At 38.5% G+C, this 17,731-nt stretch overlaps 1 protein-coding gene across 1 annotated transcript in view; it reads left to right on the top strand.

Moving 5' to 3' along the window:
* Positions 1-17,731, top strand: part of LOC131968442 (membrane-associated guanylate kinase, WW and PDZ domain-containing protein 3) — a 186,171-nt gene that overhangs the window by 93,351 nt on the left and 75,089 nt on the right. The window lies entirely within an intron of this gene.

Raw genomic sequence — 17,731 nt, 5'->3', positions numbered from 1 at the left:
CCCCCACAACCCCCCACTGCCACCACCTCCCCCCGCTGCTTTCAACTACATACCTGGGGTTATCTGTCTTCCAGAATCGATGCATCCATTGCAAATTTGACTGTAGACTGCGGAGACGTGATTCAGACTGCGATGGATTTGCATGCTTTTTGAACTGGGCCATGTGCAAATGGGAGAGAGAAAAAATAGATTCTGGTGCACAGCCAATGGTTTACAGAGGTTATGAAAACAAATTGTTTCTACCTCACAGACCGCTACTGCATGCTGCCACATTGGTGGTTCATCTATACGTTTTGTGCACATATGTATGGACTGATGCTTGAATAAACTTGCATATTAGAGAAGAACAAATATATCAGCAGGAGTGATATCATAATGATTTGATGATTCATTAAATAGTTAATTAACAGAAAAATATCTATTTTGAAAATTGATTCAGGACCCAATTATGTTCCACAAAAAAAAATGAATGGTGGATTTCTGCTACAAAATGCATTCATTCCCCAAATAAAAATGATTAGATTAAGATTTCCTTTATTAGTCCCACAGCGAGGAAATTTCGAGAATTACAGCAGCAAAGTGGATAGCAAAAACAAAAAATAGTAAACAGCTGTATAAACTAGAAATATAAGAGGTATTGGCAAATAAACAAGTAAAAAATATAAAGTATTAACAATTTACAGTATAAACAAGTAGAAATATAAAAGTATTAACCGTTACAACAAAAATAAAATAAAAAGGTTTTAACATTATACAATGTTGACAGAGTCAGCAGTTGGATGTGGACCATAGAATATTGCACATATATTAAAATTATTATATTATACTAAAATATATATATTTCTTTCAGTTTTAATGAACAGACAATCTCAATGATAGAAACCACCCAATGGTAAACCGCCCTTGTTTCAACAGAAGCATCCATCAAATACATTTGTGCATTTGGTTGGAATCAGGTGAACGTAATCATAAATATAGACATCCAAGTTATGTCCATTGGAATCACAGACTGAATGTAAATATGGATGGGGGAATGGCTCCAGCTGCTTTTCTGTGTTTGTTTTTTTAAATTCTTGAACATTAAATTGGACTATTGATTGGACAAAACAAGCAATTTAAAAACAGACATGGGTATTTTCATTATATTTACAGATCAATTGGTTTATTAATTCTAAGTCTTAGAAATGATCAACAGATTAAGCACTGATGAAAATATTCATATTGGATTTATTGTAGCAGTGCAGATTTGCCAAAGGAATTTGCAGGGCAGTAAAATACAGCAATAAATATTTTATGACTTATATATTTCTAAGTTTACTATTCACTATTTATTATCCTCTATTTCCTGTTATTGTCATCTTTAATACTAAAGTTTACTGATGCAGTGTTAAAACACTGTAAAACATTTTTATCACAGCGCTTTGAGAGCTTTTTTCCCCCCGAAATTTAAACACTCCTCGCCTCCAAAAATGCTTATGATTTATTTGAGTTAGACACGGTTGTTTGCGTCTTTGCTGCTCCGGCTCATGTAGAGTCTCTCACGCTTTGTAGTGAACAACCTATGTGGGATTATTAACGGGTCAGGGCACGCACCTGGGCCAGGTTGTCATGGGGGTCTTCATGGGGGACTGTTGACATCCCCGGCCACCACTAAAAGCTTCTCCTCACGTGTTACCTCCTCTTCCATTCAACTCCAGGCTGCGCTGACTCATTCTCCCTTCTCTCCTGACAGCATGTGTGTCTGTGTCTGAGAGCTAACTTTCCCCTAAGCCATGGACATGTCAAAGCTTACCCTCCATGCTTGTCTCCATTGACTTCTCGCCCAGTAAGTGTCAACACAACTGGCAGAAATCCCTCGGCCTCTGCAGCAGGCACTCTCCTTCTTCGGCCACTCTCCCTCGGAGCACATGTCTGATTTCCCCGTGCTCCTCGTCACAAAGTCTCTCCCGTGTCACATGAGTTGAGAGTCAGCCGCAGAACCTACATATAGTGCAGGCATCAAAACAGTGTGTGTGTGTGTGTGTGTGTGCGTGCGCGCGTTCTTGTACTTCCTACATAGTGAGGACCGGAACATGTTTTTAACCAACAGAGTGAGGACATTTTGCAAAGTGAGGACATTTCGGCTGGTCCTCACTTCTTTAAAGGCTTTTTGAGATTTCAGACTTTGTTTTAAGTGTAAAGGTTACAATTACGTTCATGTTAGGGTTAGGGCTGGGTATTTAGTGGTGATGGTAAAGGTGAGGTTAAGGGTTAGGGTAAGGAGCTAGGGAACAAGGTTATTATAGTTAACGAAAACAAAACAAAATAACGAAAACTAGAATTGAAACATTTTCGCTAACTGAAATAAAAATAAAAATGAGAGTTTATAAAAAAAACGATAACTAACTGAAACTGCATTGTGTGGTTACAAAACTAATTAAAATCATTGTGAAAATGTCCTTCGTTTTCGTCTTCGTCAACTTTTTTCATACATAATGAAGGTGGAGAAAACAAAGGAAATAAAGGCAACATTTACTGGGACCTCTTTTAATCTCCCACGAACAAATACCCCATTTCAAAAAAATTAAAACTAATAAAAGCTAAACTAAAATTAAAGCATTTCAAAAACTAAATACTAAACTAAAACTTGCAAACTCACTCTAAAAACTAATTAAAACTAACTGAATTTGAAAACAAAAATTCACAACAAAATTAAAACAAAACTAGTGAAAAATCCAAAACTATTATAAACTTGGTAGGGAATTCACTGTTACAATGACGGACCTCACAAAGATAGGTGTGTAGGTGTGTGTGTGTGTGCGCGCTGCAGGTTAACTCGATTTCTGAGAGCTTTGTCCTTCTTCCCTCGCCTTTTTTTTGTTTCCTCTCTTCCTCCCTCTGGTTCTTCTCTTCTCTTGCTATTATTATAATAGTATCCATCCATGCTAAGGGTAGTTGATTAAAACAAGTCTCAAGAGTTAGTTCACCCAGATTCCTAAAAAAACATTTGTCAACTTACCTCTAGAGGTATCTGGCTATGCAGATAGTTTGGCTTGTAATAGTATCTGTTCTGGGCTAATAGTTTGAGTTATTTTCTGCTTTTTAAATGTGATTATTTTCTGCGTTTGTTTAATAGTAAAGTGAATATATTTTGGAACATTTTCAGCTTTTGGGTAATTCTAATTTCATAAGCAGAAGTATGAACTGGTAAATCAATAAAACATTTGGCTGATTAATTGATAATGCATTGAAGTTGATTATAATTTTATGGAACATCTCTCTCCTTTTTAAATGTCTATTTTGCTCAGGATGTTCCACAAACCTCACATCAACAATTTAATAGAGGATTTTTTCCTGTTCCTCTTTTTTGTTCTGCAGAAAGTAGTTCTGAAAACTGCCCTCAGCGAGATCTTTTGATTATCCAAAACAACACTGAAAGTGAAAAACTCAGTAAAAACAAGATGTTATTCTTATTCTTTAAAATGTACTTTTTTAGAGTTACATGACATGTTGGTCAGCGACAGCTTAACGAAGGCAGAGGATCACTTAAAATGTTCTGTGCTGGTATGATCTTTGACTTTTGGTATGAATACCAAAAGCACTTTCATTCTGTCCTTACATTACATGCATGGCTCCTTTTTCTCAACACAAACTTGGCTGTCAGTCAGATTTTTCATTTTATTTTAATTAACAAAGTATAAAGCTGCCAGGAACCGAAAATACAAACAAAAGACACAGGTGTCTATGGAAATGTACCATTATTTTTTTTTTTTTTTTTTTTTACCATTTATACAAACAAAAACAGCAGAAAAAAATAATAAATCTACAAAACAATCTATTTGCATAAAAAACAGTAATAGTTTTCATTGTAGAAATAAATTTCACATTTTAAAAATGGTCTAGAAACATAAATTGCACACTGTGAAAGCTCCTATGATTGAACTTTAACTGGCTTTCTCAGCTTGTCTACATATCATATATAAATAACGTTATTACTATAAATAAAACTTAAGTTTAGGTAAAAAGTAGCAGCACAACAGAGAGGTTAATGAAAATGCAACTGCAGTGATAAGGACTGGCGGGTTAAATCTGCCTTCCTACTCACACAGAGTTTGCCAAGCAGACACACACTTGTCGATGACAATGCATACAACTTCGTGGCTGCACCACCAATATTGCAGGAAATATTTCTGGGTCTCCTGGGCAGATGAACTGGGACTCAGTTGCCTCCATCTCTGTTAACGGTTGATGGGAAAAGATCAATTAAGGCCCAGCTATTGGTCAGGAAAAAAAAGTCTCAAATATGATCTCTAATTTTTCCTCAAGTTTTTCATTTAACAAAGAAGAATAAAAATTCAGACAAGATCTTTGCCTAAAGCCTTCCGCAGTTGTTGAAACTCTTCGCTACAAACGGTGCCAACAAAGTATTGAGGTTTGACACAGAAACCGACCCTCACCTATCTGAGAAGCCTCTTAAACCAAAGCTTTACTCATGTCTGCACAGCCACTGGGGACTGCAGCTAAACGGTGTCCCTACCTGAATACATACATAAATACATACATTATACAGCAACATCTCTGTCTGACGGACTCGAGGTAGTGTGGCAGTCCCCGCTGTCTGCTCGAAGAAACAATTTTTCAGAGAGCCACCAACAGAGCCTCTATCCCTCAGCACCCAAATCCTGCAATCCCTCAAACTCCCTCAGCCTTTTGCCAATTAGGAGTGCAGCACATTCTGTTTCCCACTGTTTCCCTGCAGACTCCCCAGCTGTAAACGGTAGTTATAGCCAATATGGCTTCATGATGGGGGTGAGCAGTTAATCCCCGACTGCAGAAACACAAACACACCTCCACAGTCTAATCAGCAGGAGCTGCTTTCACCTGTGACTGAGTTTCTCTGTCACTCTTCTCGCTCCGTCTCTGTAACGTCCTGGGAGGATGCAGACACATGATGTGAGGAAGGAATCGGACTAAAATAGTTTGACGGCTTTGTATATAAATATACATGAAGCAGACTTAATGGCAGCTTATAACTTAAAGCAACAGGGCCAGGCATATAGCTGTGTTGTACTTTAGTTATTTTCTCCGTGTCAGAGCTGATGTAATCTGAGAGTCCTGTCATAAACACTGCAGGGAGGTATTTTGTGCTGTCTTCTTTATTACTTGCATTGTTATAAATGGCTCTCTGGGTCCTCTCAGTCAGCAGGATTAGAGCCCAGGATTAAGATTCTGCACTGTGAGCGAGTGGGTGTGCAGTAAGCGAAAAGAGTTATTGGAATTGCCATCATTATCCTCTGGATATCTCATCATGAACTTCCCACCTCAGTGCTCCTTCAGCTGCACATTACGCTGCATTTTGCTGAATGCACACAGCTGCAGAACATCAAATGTACAGATGTTCCACTTTTGACTGTTTGCTGGACTACTTTTGACTGTTTGCTGTTTTGTGTTTTTCCTTCATCTTCTGCAAAGCTTTCAGTTAAATGTTTAACATGTCATTTTCTGCAACATGGTAGCCAATCTCAATAACAATACAAGATGGAGCAATACCGTCATTCCAGTCAGTTTCTCCCGGTTAACCCTCTGGAGTTTCCAAAAGCACCAAATCCTGACTTCTTCATCACGTCCAGACTAGAAAACAAATCAGCGTTGAGCCCTACTGTAAATTTTCCTCTTAAGTTCTGGCTGTAAACTCCATGAGGCCAGTTTCAGTTTGATGATGATATACCAAGTAAAACTGGAGACAAGGTCAAATATATTTAGTATTAAATGATAGAACTGGATGTAAACCTCTTATATGTTATATTTGCAACCTTTGTTCACATTTGAAACATTTAATATTCTTTATTGAGCATGATAGTGTTTTGAAAGTAAAAAAAGATTCAAAATCACATTTTATGTTGGACTAAAGGACTAAAAAAGACACAAAATGACATGAAAAGGATTCAAAAATGGACAAAATAACCCAAGACTCAATAGAGTTAAAGATTACTTTAGTGTTCATTGCTCAGGAAGTTTTCACCAGGAGCCAAATTATTCACAGAAGTCTCATCCTCTCTAAAACAAATGGACCTGGTAATTAAAACTGGTAAAAACACAGAATGAAGCAGTTTCACATTAAAAGTCAGTGTTTTTCCAAGGCTGTTTGGTGAGACAGTTGCCGCTAATGTTTGCTCAGCTTGTTTCTCTGATAACTGAAGATTCAGATGTTTAGGAGGTTTTTACTGCGAGACGAATTATCCACAGAGGTATTTAAACCGGTAAAAACACTGAATAAAGCAGCTTCACATTAAAAGTCAGTGTTTGGCGGCAGTTGGCGCTAATGTTTGCTCAGCTTGTTTCTCAGATAATTGAAGATTTAAACGTTCGGGTTGTTTTTACTGGCATTTTAACCGGTAAAAACACTAAATGGAGCACTTTCGTGTTTAAGATGTTTTTTTCTCCGACGCTGTGCTGCATGTCGGAGCTGAGCTGCTGCTGACATTTACATTTACATAACTGATGACGAAAATCATTCATCCAGTACTACATAGAGTTAAAATGACAAAGATTTCAAAGTTTATAATAAAAACGTGGGTTTAAACTAGATGAGTAAGTAAATTTGTGTGTCTCCCAGATAAAAAAAAACTCTCAGCCAGAGCTCTTACAGGGAACCTGCTTTTTTAACATTAGGGTAGTGGAGTTAATACGATCAAGAACATTAAGTAAACCTTCAAATGCCTTAAACTTCACTCACTCACTCTGAAATTGATCAAAGATGAAAGAGCAGATTGTCTAAACTGTCATATTTCTACAGACCTACATAACATATGTTAGCAAGTGTTGTAAGTGATAGCTATAATCACAGGGAAGAACTGTTGAGTAACTGGATGCTGCAGCTGAGTGGAGTTTGTGCGTAAGAGTTTGAAACGTATGTGTGTCGTCGTGCTCTCTTAGCACAATGTTCTTTCATGAGATGCCCCGCTGCCCCGGGATGCTCTTTGCTCACTCAACAATAAAATGCATGGTGTTGGAGGCGATGGACTGGCATTTCAGGCGGCACGAAAATGACGACCTTCGCCTTCCACAAGGAGCCACGATGATAAAAGAAGAGAGTCTTAGCCTGGAGAGCCGAATTAGCCACTGAGCTGCACCTTTTGTTCACCATGAGTCTTTTTGTATGACGACAAACACATCGGGATCGACTTGTCCTTCACTCCGGACCTTGGGAAGTTACTTTTAATGATAGCACACTGTAATGATCGGGAGAATAGAGGAGACGAGAGTGCTAAGTGACACACAAATCCTTCCTCTCTCTCTCTCTCTCTCTCTCTCTGCTCTGGCAGACACACACACCGTCTTGCTCTCTTTCGCTTTCTTCCTCTGCAAAATCTGGCGAGGCGGCTGCTGTCTGAAAACAACGAGGCTAGCACATCTCATCACCACAGCAACAATTACGGTTCTATTTCAAGCTTATCTTTGCTTGGGTGTGCGTGTCGTTGAATTAATAATATGATCCTCCTCTGTCAATCTGTCAGTCACTTAAACGCCTCACAGAGAGAGAGACACAGTGAGCCAGAGATTTTTCCTCTGCTCTGCGATGGCCTGCATTAACAGCACTTTGTAGTTCGACTCCTATCTGCCGCCATTGAGGAAGATGCCTGCGATAGCCCACATTTCTCTCATCATTCCCTGACGGCTGGCAGGATTAGTAGCAAAGCTGCAGACGACGGCACTCGACAGCCATCTTGGGTTAAGGATGACTCAGCCCTTTTCTTGCCCATTGTAGACTCATTAAACATCAAAAGAAATGCCTGATGAGCTCTGTAGCTGAAATAATGTACAGAATTTGTTACGCGGGGTTGAGTAAACAGAATCCAAAGCGGTCCTCAGTGCCTACTTAAGGTCTTGCCAGTGCATTTCCCACTTAGAGTGTCTTCTTGCATGTTCCCCTGCACAAGATACTTGTGTTTACGGTGCCTCGGTGTGACATGTTGAAGAGAAAAGCAGACTGTGCCATTAGGTCTGAGGCAGATGTAAGGGAGATTAGGATCCAGGTTTTATTCTCTGAGCATGTTGGTCTGCTTCCACCTCATTTCAGCGACTAATACATTCTCTTCCTTACTGTTTTCTCCCGCTCTCAATAATTGAATACGTCTGGCCGAGTTCTTGCTCCACAAAAAAAACATGACTTCACTTTTATGGAGACATGAATTGACAACAAGCTTGGGATTAGACAGACCCTCCCACAAGCGGAGAACAACACAGCTCACTTGAGTCACAATTGTTTTGGGGTTTTTTTTAGATATAACTTGCAAACTCGTTTCTCTCTGGCAGAAACAGTGTTTGCATGCATTTGTGCCAGATGTAGTTTTGCATGAAACAGGTTGGAGCGGAGAGAGAAAGAGGAGGCGGATAAGAAATGCGCGTCGGTTACACCAGGGGTTTCCAAACTGAGTGGCGTAGAGCCGAGAAGAATGTGCATGGATTGGAATAAGAGCTGATTGAATCTGATTCATATGGGAACAATAAATAAACAAGAATGTTCTGATGCTAGCGGGGCAGATAGGATTCAGTTTAGCAAGATTATTCAGAAATCAAAACATGTACAGTAAAAGAGGGAAATCTTTCTTTGACTGGAAAAAAAAAATCTGGTGATGCTTATCGATCAAATATGCCAGTAAGATCCAAGATATGAAAACAGTCATCTTAGCTGCTGCCAGTATCACAGCAGAAGTCTGTGTATTGTCTGAAACTGCCATGCTAGCAACAGAAACATCTTAACTATCAGATGGATTTCTAGCCCAAACACGAAGTTGACATTTGGGGTTTTGAGTGAAATATCTCAACTACTATTGGATGGATTCTAATGGGATTTGGTACATGCATTCATGTCTCCATCAGGGGGAATTGTTGACTGATTACTTTGATGATTTCTGAGTTTTAATCCAGTCCCACCAGCAGATCAACATTTTCATTTAAAAAAAAAAAAAAGTTTTTTGACCTGCAGAACTAAAGACATCCCCATCAGCACAACTTTATGTTTCGTGCTGTTTTAGCTCATGTTAGTATGCTGACAAACCAGTCTATGATGGTGAAGATAAACATGACATCTGGTAAGAATCATGCCAATATTAGCATTTAGCTCAATTAACAATTTGAGCTAAATGCTAACATGCGGCAATAAGACTCTAACGATGTGTTCAAATCTTGATATTTCCATCAATAAACTTTCATGTAGTACACTGTGCACACTATATGACGTAGCATGCCAATTTTGACACGGTAGCCTACTGTTGCATTGTTGTTGCACATGGCTATTGTGCATTCATTGGAATCTCGGCCAGATTTCCAGAAACTCATTTCAGACTGATAAATTATCCCAATAATGACTTCTAGACTACAGTTTTTGTGGTATTTAGTCATCAAAAACACATCTATAATGTAAACTTGTGCTGTTCCAATAGCCACTCCTGCAGCTTCCTTCCCTACTTTTACTACATAGAGCGTTTTGAGTGCACCACCAGGGAGCTCATGGAGCACTGCATTTTGTCACACTTGTCAGTGTGAATGCAGTTCATTCACTCAAAATAGAAAGTGTTAGTGTGTGAATTGATCCTTGTGTATCTGAAAAACGGAAAAAGAAACATGTGAAAATGTTATTTGGCTGTTTTCCCAATAATGTCACCAGTTAACACTGTGTGTAACTGTTAACTCACACCACACGCACAGGGAAAGGGAGAGCAAAGTTCAGTTTTTACTGTCAATGTGGTGCAAACTTTGGTTGGATGGATAAATGCTTTCTTATTATGAGGTTTTGCAGACATGTTGTCTGAGCCAGATGCTAAGTGAGGACCCACATGGGATGTAAAGTGTGTTTGTGTGCCTGTGTCTGCGAGTTCATTCTGCAGCTGTCTCATTCTGCACAGACCACATTAATGATAGAACAGAGGCATGGGCCATAGACTGCTCATTAAAGAGAGAGGAGAAGAAGGAATGTTAAAGGGGAGAAGAGCCACGTTGTAGAGGAGTATGAGACAGCAAAAAGAGGGAGCTGCAATCTGAAGATTTAAGAAACTAAAATGTGGAGATACGCAAAAACAGCGCCAAATAGAGCAACGGCATGACTCAGCACCTGCAGGGCAACACTCTCACCACCTCTTCTCGCACTTTCGTACTGTTTCCTCGCCCCCGTCCTCACCCCTCTGTCTCTCTGGGACCAGGACTTCTTCTTTTACCCTCACATTATCACAGCAGCTCTGCCACTCCTGCTGTTGATGCTGTTAATTCACGCAGCCTGGCTCGCCCCCCTCTCTCTGCAGTTCTGCTGAGTTGGACTGATCTCGCCTTTACCTTACATGAGGAAGGTCATCCCTCCATCTCCTGAGCGGTGATGGACAGAGGGGGAGGGGGCAGTGGAGGAGCAGAGGAGAGGAGAGCATATGGTTAGTTAACTTTAATGCGGAGGCAGATGTCTCTCTGTGTACTTGTGAGATCAGTGAGCTGGAAATGTGTCATGCTATGATCATACGAGGGGAAATTTGTAGTCTTTATCGTCGGGGGGATGTGGCTCTGACCTGACTGGCTGGCAGTGTGGTGGAAAGGGATTTCAGCATTTTGCACTGCTGCCTTTATCATGCTGAAAGACAATAGATACTTATTGCGTAATACAAATATCTGACTTTACAAAAAACAGTTACATAATCTTATTCATATCAGATTATTACCAATGCAAAATGTTATTATATATGAGGTTTGTGGACGCTTTTGCACTCATCGTAATTAACCTCTTCCTCGCTAGATATTTCTTGGAAAAAAAGCCTTAAAATAAGGCATCATTTGTATTTTAACAATTGGTTTACAGATTCTGAAAGCTGATAAGTAGATGATTATAATGATTTTTTAATGGATGATGGGTGCTTTGTATTAAGAGGTTAAAGGTGCAACAGTAGGTTTGATTCAGAAAGAAAATCTAATTGTTGAATATTTTGACTAATATTGCAATTGTGATAATTCATGATGTTGAAGGGAATTAAAATTATTGCATCATTGTTCTCATTTTTCACAAAAAAAATCAAATAATTACGTTGTCATTTTTTCTTCTTTTTTTGATGAGGACCTCTACGAAACACTTTTTTTTTCTCCGTTCATATTGAATATTTAAAAAAAAAAAATTCCAATTAATGTGCAGCCCTAAGAGTAACAAGCACTTTCTGTCAGGGATTTTATTATCAAACAATACCAATAATGGATGAGAAATAATTTCACATTTCTTCAAGTTCATGATCTGCAAATTCTGCAGACCTGAAGATAAGAAATGCTAAGAATATAATGAGCAAAGATGGATGATTTAGTATTCCACAGCTGTGATCGAACCAAATCTAACTGACATCACTATTGTCAACACAACAAAAACTGGAAACAGTTCTTGTTGTGACTGGCACAGAGCATTTCGCCTCAGAAATCAAATTACTTTGACATAATCTGTCAAATCAAACATGTCAGTGTATTAAATACTCAATAACACCACCACACACTGTATTGGAGTGTGTAGCTGCTTCACTTCTATGTCTATGAAATCACTTAGACTTTGTACTATCAGCCAATAATTATAAGGCTAAAATGTCTTTATCACAATAATGCATATGCACATAAATGTCCAATTATTGTTCGATAATTTATCATTACAGATATAAATCTTGCATCCACGTTATAAACTACACGCTGCCTTTGTTTGTGTGTATCTCTCTCGAAGACACACAGTCAGAAATAATCAAACATGAAATCTAATCACCTCACTGGAGTTATATTTTGTTTTGTTGTTTTATTTTTCTCCCCCTATTCGTTCATCCTTTTAAGCCGCTTATGTCAGACCTCTGTCCTGCTGCTGAAATGAAGTGAAATGACAGAGTGTGTGTCTAGAGATAGATAGAGAGAGAGAGAGAGAGAGAGAGAGAGAGAGAGAGAGAGAGAGAGAGGTTTGGGCATGTGAGCCCACTGCCTGTCTAACTTTGCATACCTTCTGTAGCCAGCCAGCCAAGCAGACGGACTAGAAACACAGCTACACAGCGGCTCATCAGGCGAGCCGCTCCACTCCTCTAATGCAGAATACTTCAGCCATTGTAACACTCCACATGCCCGTTATATAAGTGAAGAGAGTTCAACTGATGCTACTACATGAGGTGTGAGATTATAAACCAGGCTTATAGCACACCACTCAGTCTTTGCTTCTGTTAGCAGAGTCAGCGAGCCGCCCCGTGATCCCACTCTCACCTACAGCTGAACGGAAAAAATTGAGCGGAGATTTTGCTGTAAACTCGTCACTCAGAGGTGCCCTGAGGCTATTTTGTTCCCTAAAATGGCCACAGGAAACTGCAAGGTTAGCGCAGGATGGAGGATGGAGGGCTGAGGGAGCGAGGTGTCGTTGCTGTCATGGCCAGAAGAGTGATGAGAGGAGCCGAGGCAGAGATCTCGCAGGTGTTGGGGGCCTTAGTGGGTCCCCGTTTGACTGAGTGCCACAGGGGGAGAAGGAGAGCCTGATGAAGAGGATGTTGGTGACCTGTCATACACACACATGATGGATGGAGAGGGAGGCAGAGATTGGGGCGGCCTACAGTAGCATCTGCCTGCTTGGCTGCGAGTATGAGTGAAGCGGAGCATTACAGAGAGGGATTTAAAAGCACAGAGTGTAAGAAGCACCTCAGGGTAAAATCTCTGAATGTAGAGAAACATACAGAGAGGCAGAAGAGGACCAAACTAAAAGTATCACAGCCCTGTTGTTTTGTGTAATGCTTTACGGTGTTCAGAAATGTATCTCTGTGATAAATATTCACATAATGCAATGGATTCTCACTTCTTATAGTTTGTTTTGTTTTGTTTGTTTTCATTAGAAACATTTTATAATATACACTTCATTTATTCTCATTGTTATTTCTTAAGTAGTGAACGTTAACACACACACGCACACACACGCACACACACGCACACACACACACACACACACACACACACACACACACACAGAGCAGTAGTAGTGGGTCTTAAACAGCAGTGGAATGTAACTAAGTACAGCTACTAAAGTACTGCACTTAAGTACAAAATTGTACTTAAGTGCAGTACTTTAGTAGCTGTACTTAGTTACATTCCACTGCTGTTTAAGACCCACTTAAGTACAATTTTGTACAATTTTGTACTTAAGTACTTGAGTATTTCCATTTTCTGTAACTTTATACTTCGACTTCACTACATTTTGAACTTTTTACTCCACTACATTTAGCTGCCAGCTTTAGTTTCCTTTAGGTTGAGATTTAACATAAAGAAGATGATAGATTTAAAGTGACTTATGATACTTTAAGTACATTTTGATGCTGATACTTTTATACTTTTACTTCAGTAAGTTTTTAGTAATTTCACAGCGTGGTATTAGTACTTTTACTTAAATAAGGGATCTGAATACTTCTTCCACCACTGATGATAACTTAAGAAAATAAAGAATGAATAAGAATAAAATAAAAAGCTAAATAAATATAATTGCTGTTCAGTTTCAGTCAGTTGCTGACTTTAAAAAAAAATAAAAATCAATATCTAACACTATTTTCTTAATCATGCATCTAACTTTTTCTACATTATATATTATATTATATGACATTATATACAGAACATATCGGACAGCATATAGAAAGATACTGACTGGCCTTTGGTCAACAGATATATCGGTCTGCCTCTAATAAAATAACTCTAAAAGTGTTGAAAATGGCATTTTTTTAATAAAATAAATAAAACTACATCGAACATCAATTAAAAATGTAAGTTTTGAAAGCAGGATATTAACTTGTAGTGGAGTCATTTCACAGTGTGGTGTTATTTGTGATCTAAATGCTTTTTCCACCACTGGTCTTAAAGCAGCATCTGACCCAAACGATGGAGTTCACAACTACTGATTTGTACTAACTGCCAAGTATTTCATGAGAACGGTCGACTCATTATGTAAGATGCAGAGAGGGGCATTCTAGGTGAAATAAAACTTTTACAAAAGAAGAACAAAGTAACCAGTTTTCATCAAAGGAGTCAGGTTGCCCAGCACACACACACACACACACACACACACACATACAGAGTACTGTGGTATATCATTAGTATAAATAGAATATAAATGACTCACACTTTTCTCTCTGAGTGGCTTTATTGACTGTCAGACAGTCTCTTATATATTTAGACATTTCCTCCAATTTACAATGGAGGCAGAAGCTGGGCGATATAAATAAAACCTCGATCACCTAATTATAATGTAATTATATATCACAATGTTGTGACAGCCCTCTGGACATGCTGCTCCTGCAGAGGATTGATGCAGTTTGGTCGTCAGTCACAATCACCTCACTGACTGACCGCTCTACATCAGCAGGTGTTGGCCACTATTTCTCTCTCCCCGGGCTTCACTCTGTTTGAATTTATTTAGTTCTTTTCTCTATTATTTATATGCTACCTGTATGTATATATTATACAGTAACCGTCTCTGCACAACGAACTGCACCTTCACCTTGTTCACCTACAGCGCACATATTGTTGATGAACATAGTGTATCACCTTCATTTCCACTATATAGTATATATACTTGCACTACTGTACAGTTAGATCTGCGTTTTTTATATAATCCATACCTGTATATACTGCATTTTTAAAAATATATAATTAATTCCTGTATATATTGCACTATGATTCACTTAATTACTGCTGAAGCACTTCTGGTTAGATGCTATCTGCATTTTGTTGCTTTGTACTTGTGACATGTGCAATGACAATAAAGTTGAATCTAATCTAATATATATTACAGAAAAACACTTTTCTGGAACACATTTTTTTGGATTTACTTACATTATCATAATTTTGCTTTGGAAGCACATGTCAAATATCATGCCAACAAAGCCTATCAATTCACATTGAAATAGGCTTTGTTGAAAATGTAATTGTAATAAAATAATCAGAAATACATTTTCCAATCATATCATTGATCAATTCATCTCTCTGATTTGCAAATTTGATACATAAAAGGAGATAATAAAGGAAGACTACAGCTGTATAAACAGTAGAAATTCATAACAAATAAATAAATCTGTGAAAAACTTATGTAGTTTTTAATTAGTCTAATTAAAGCTATATTATGTCAGATTTTAAAACCCACGAGATTCCCATGTTACCATAATTTTATACACATTTCCCCACCATTCAGATGGACATATTTGGTGTCTTTGGAAGCTGTGAGATCTCTACTAAACATTAAAGTACATTTCTGTGGGTTTAAACAAAATATTCAGAGAATGGCCCCCAGCCCCCCAAAAATGACTGCATCAGCCCCAAAAACCAACATATGCTTGTATTTAAGTGACAAAGCCCTCTAGTGGCCGTATGAGTTATGACTTGTTCCCAACGGAAGCAAAGCAAGAAGAAGCACTGAGAAGTTGTCATGGAGCCACAAAGTCTGCAGAGGCCTGAGGAAGGGCTGGTTGGATGGGTAAACAAAACATCAAACAGAGACCGCTGTTTATTTCTCATTTCCTGCTCACAGTCAGCAGTCGGTGGTTTCTTTTAACTGTGACCACAATTAAAGTTATGTAACCCAAACCATGATCTTTGAGTTATAAAATCCTAACATGTGTCAGTCTGCAGGGCATTTATAAAGAGTGTATTTTGTTGTTTGATATGGATGACTTTTGATATTTAGCAGCACAGCAGACTGTCATTTTCTAACAGCTGACTCATTAAGAGGCCAGTGACCGTTCCAGGTTTTAAAATTTTTTTTTTTTTTAAACTTATTTCTTTTAACAAAGTAAATTCTGATAGATCTTCTCATTATACTTAAAAATGATCCACTCGTTACACAGCAGCGACCCTTAGATTGAAGCATACGATATGTTGCATTACAGCAAATGTCTTGAAGTCCCATAGGTATCAATTAGAAAGAGGTGTTCAGTCTAGCAAATGTGAGACAGACATACCAAGCATATGTAACCCCGTGACTTTTCAAATGTCTTTGAGCAAAATGCGTAGAATTCCTGTGTTTGTTCTCTCTATAAGATGACCTAGTGCAGTGAGGAAGGTGTCGAGGAACAGCTCCAGACCTGACGACATATTCCCTATTCAGAAGTCTGTTAATTAAGTGACAGCCAGACAACAGAGATAATGACCTCCCCGTGGACACCCCACATGCCTCGGGGAGGATGCCTCAGAATGAAAATGTCGCAATAGAAACCAGGCGTTTGCTCACTTTTCACTGTGTTCGGAAAAAGACCAATCACGAGGGTGGAAAAAATTTCCATGCACAGCCACGCTCCTTACAGGAATATTTAAACACATTTCTGCGACATCTGCTCCTTCTGTGAAATTTAGATTAGAAGATTGATACCACTGTCATGTCCGTACAGTGTGAATCTACAGCCATCAGCCTAATTTGTAATCTTTAAAGCATGAAGACTGGAAATGGTGAAAGCAACTGCCCAAGAAAAAGGCTAGCCCAGCACGTCCTCTTTACACTTGATTATTTAAACAAATTGAACAAACCAAATACAATATTTAAAAAAGGAAATTGTAGATGGTTCTATCTTCTCATTTAACCCTCAGCAATAAATCTAAAAACTTATTTCTCAAATAAGGTAATCAATAATGAATCAGACTGACAAGCAGATTCAATAATGGCAGGGGGATCAATTAAATCTTACTGTATCAATTCCCAATGTGTGCACACATATTTGGGTATCTGGGCTGCCTACCAACCCACAAACTGTGAAATAAGACAAAACAGTCCAATTTTTGTGAGCTGCCAAGATCACAAAACTCCCCTTCCCTCGTCACATACAGGCTCATTACAGCACCATGATACCAAGTATCTCCTCCCACGGATTGCACCATAAGAGACAGTATGAGAAAAATATTGAAAAATATAGTGTTTTCAACATTAAAGCATGTAAACATGTTTAAGTGGAAATGAGTATGAACAAGTAGAACCCTGAAAATGGACATATTATGTCCCATTTAACTAAGAAATAGTTGTCAATTAGTAAATACCCATATTTGCTTTTCTTACTGATTAGACAAGACGATTGATACCACTGTGATGTACAGCCAGCAGGTCATTATAGTCAGGGCGCCAATTCTGAAAAGGGCCTCAGTTAAGACTTTTGCAGACATGTTTTGGTTCAAGTTGCTTATTTTTTAGTTAGAAGACACCCATAGGTAAGTTATTAGGGTGGCTGTCAAGTTGAAAAGATATTTTTGTGTCTTATACAAGCAATTTCAGGCCAATTGTCAGGTTTTCTGCTTAACGTGACATGTCCACAGTAAATGTTGAATATCTCCACAACCACAAGGACCATATATAAAACAACAACAACAACAACAATGATAATAATAATAATAATAATAATATTACATTTTATTTATAGAGCACTTTACATGGTACTCAAAGACGCTTTAAAATAAAAACTGTGAAAATGCAGTTACAGATAGAAAGAAACAATTAAAATCAGCAGCATTGGTCATACATTAAAAGCAGTTCTGAAGAGTTTTGACAAGTTTTTTGAAGGTGGGTGGATCTGAGCAGTCTCTGATGTTTTTAAGGAGAGAGTTCCTGAGGGAGGGGCGACTATTGAGAAAGCTCTGTCGCCCCAGGTTCGGTGCTTGGTCCTGATGGGAGGGAACAGGAGATTAGCCTCATGGGATCAAATGAAAGCTAACGCTCATGGGATGTCTGCTGAATCAGATTTTTACCACTTTTAAG

This window comes from Centropristis striata, chromosome 3 (genome assembly GCF_030273125.1).
Source record: "Centropristis striata isolate RG_2023a ecotype Rhode Island chromosome 3, C.striata_1.0, whole genome shotgun sequence".
Taxonomy (NCBI): Eukaryota; Metazoa; Chordata; class Actinopteri; order Perciformes; family Serranidae; genus Centropristis; species Centropristis striata.
The sequence above is the reverse complement of the archived record's forward strand: the minus strand, read 5'-3'. Positions and strand labels throughout refer to the sequence as shown.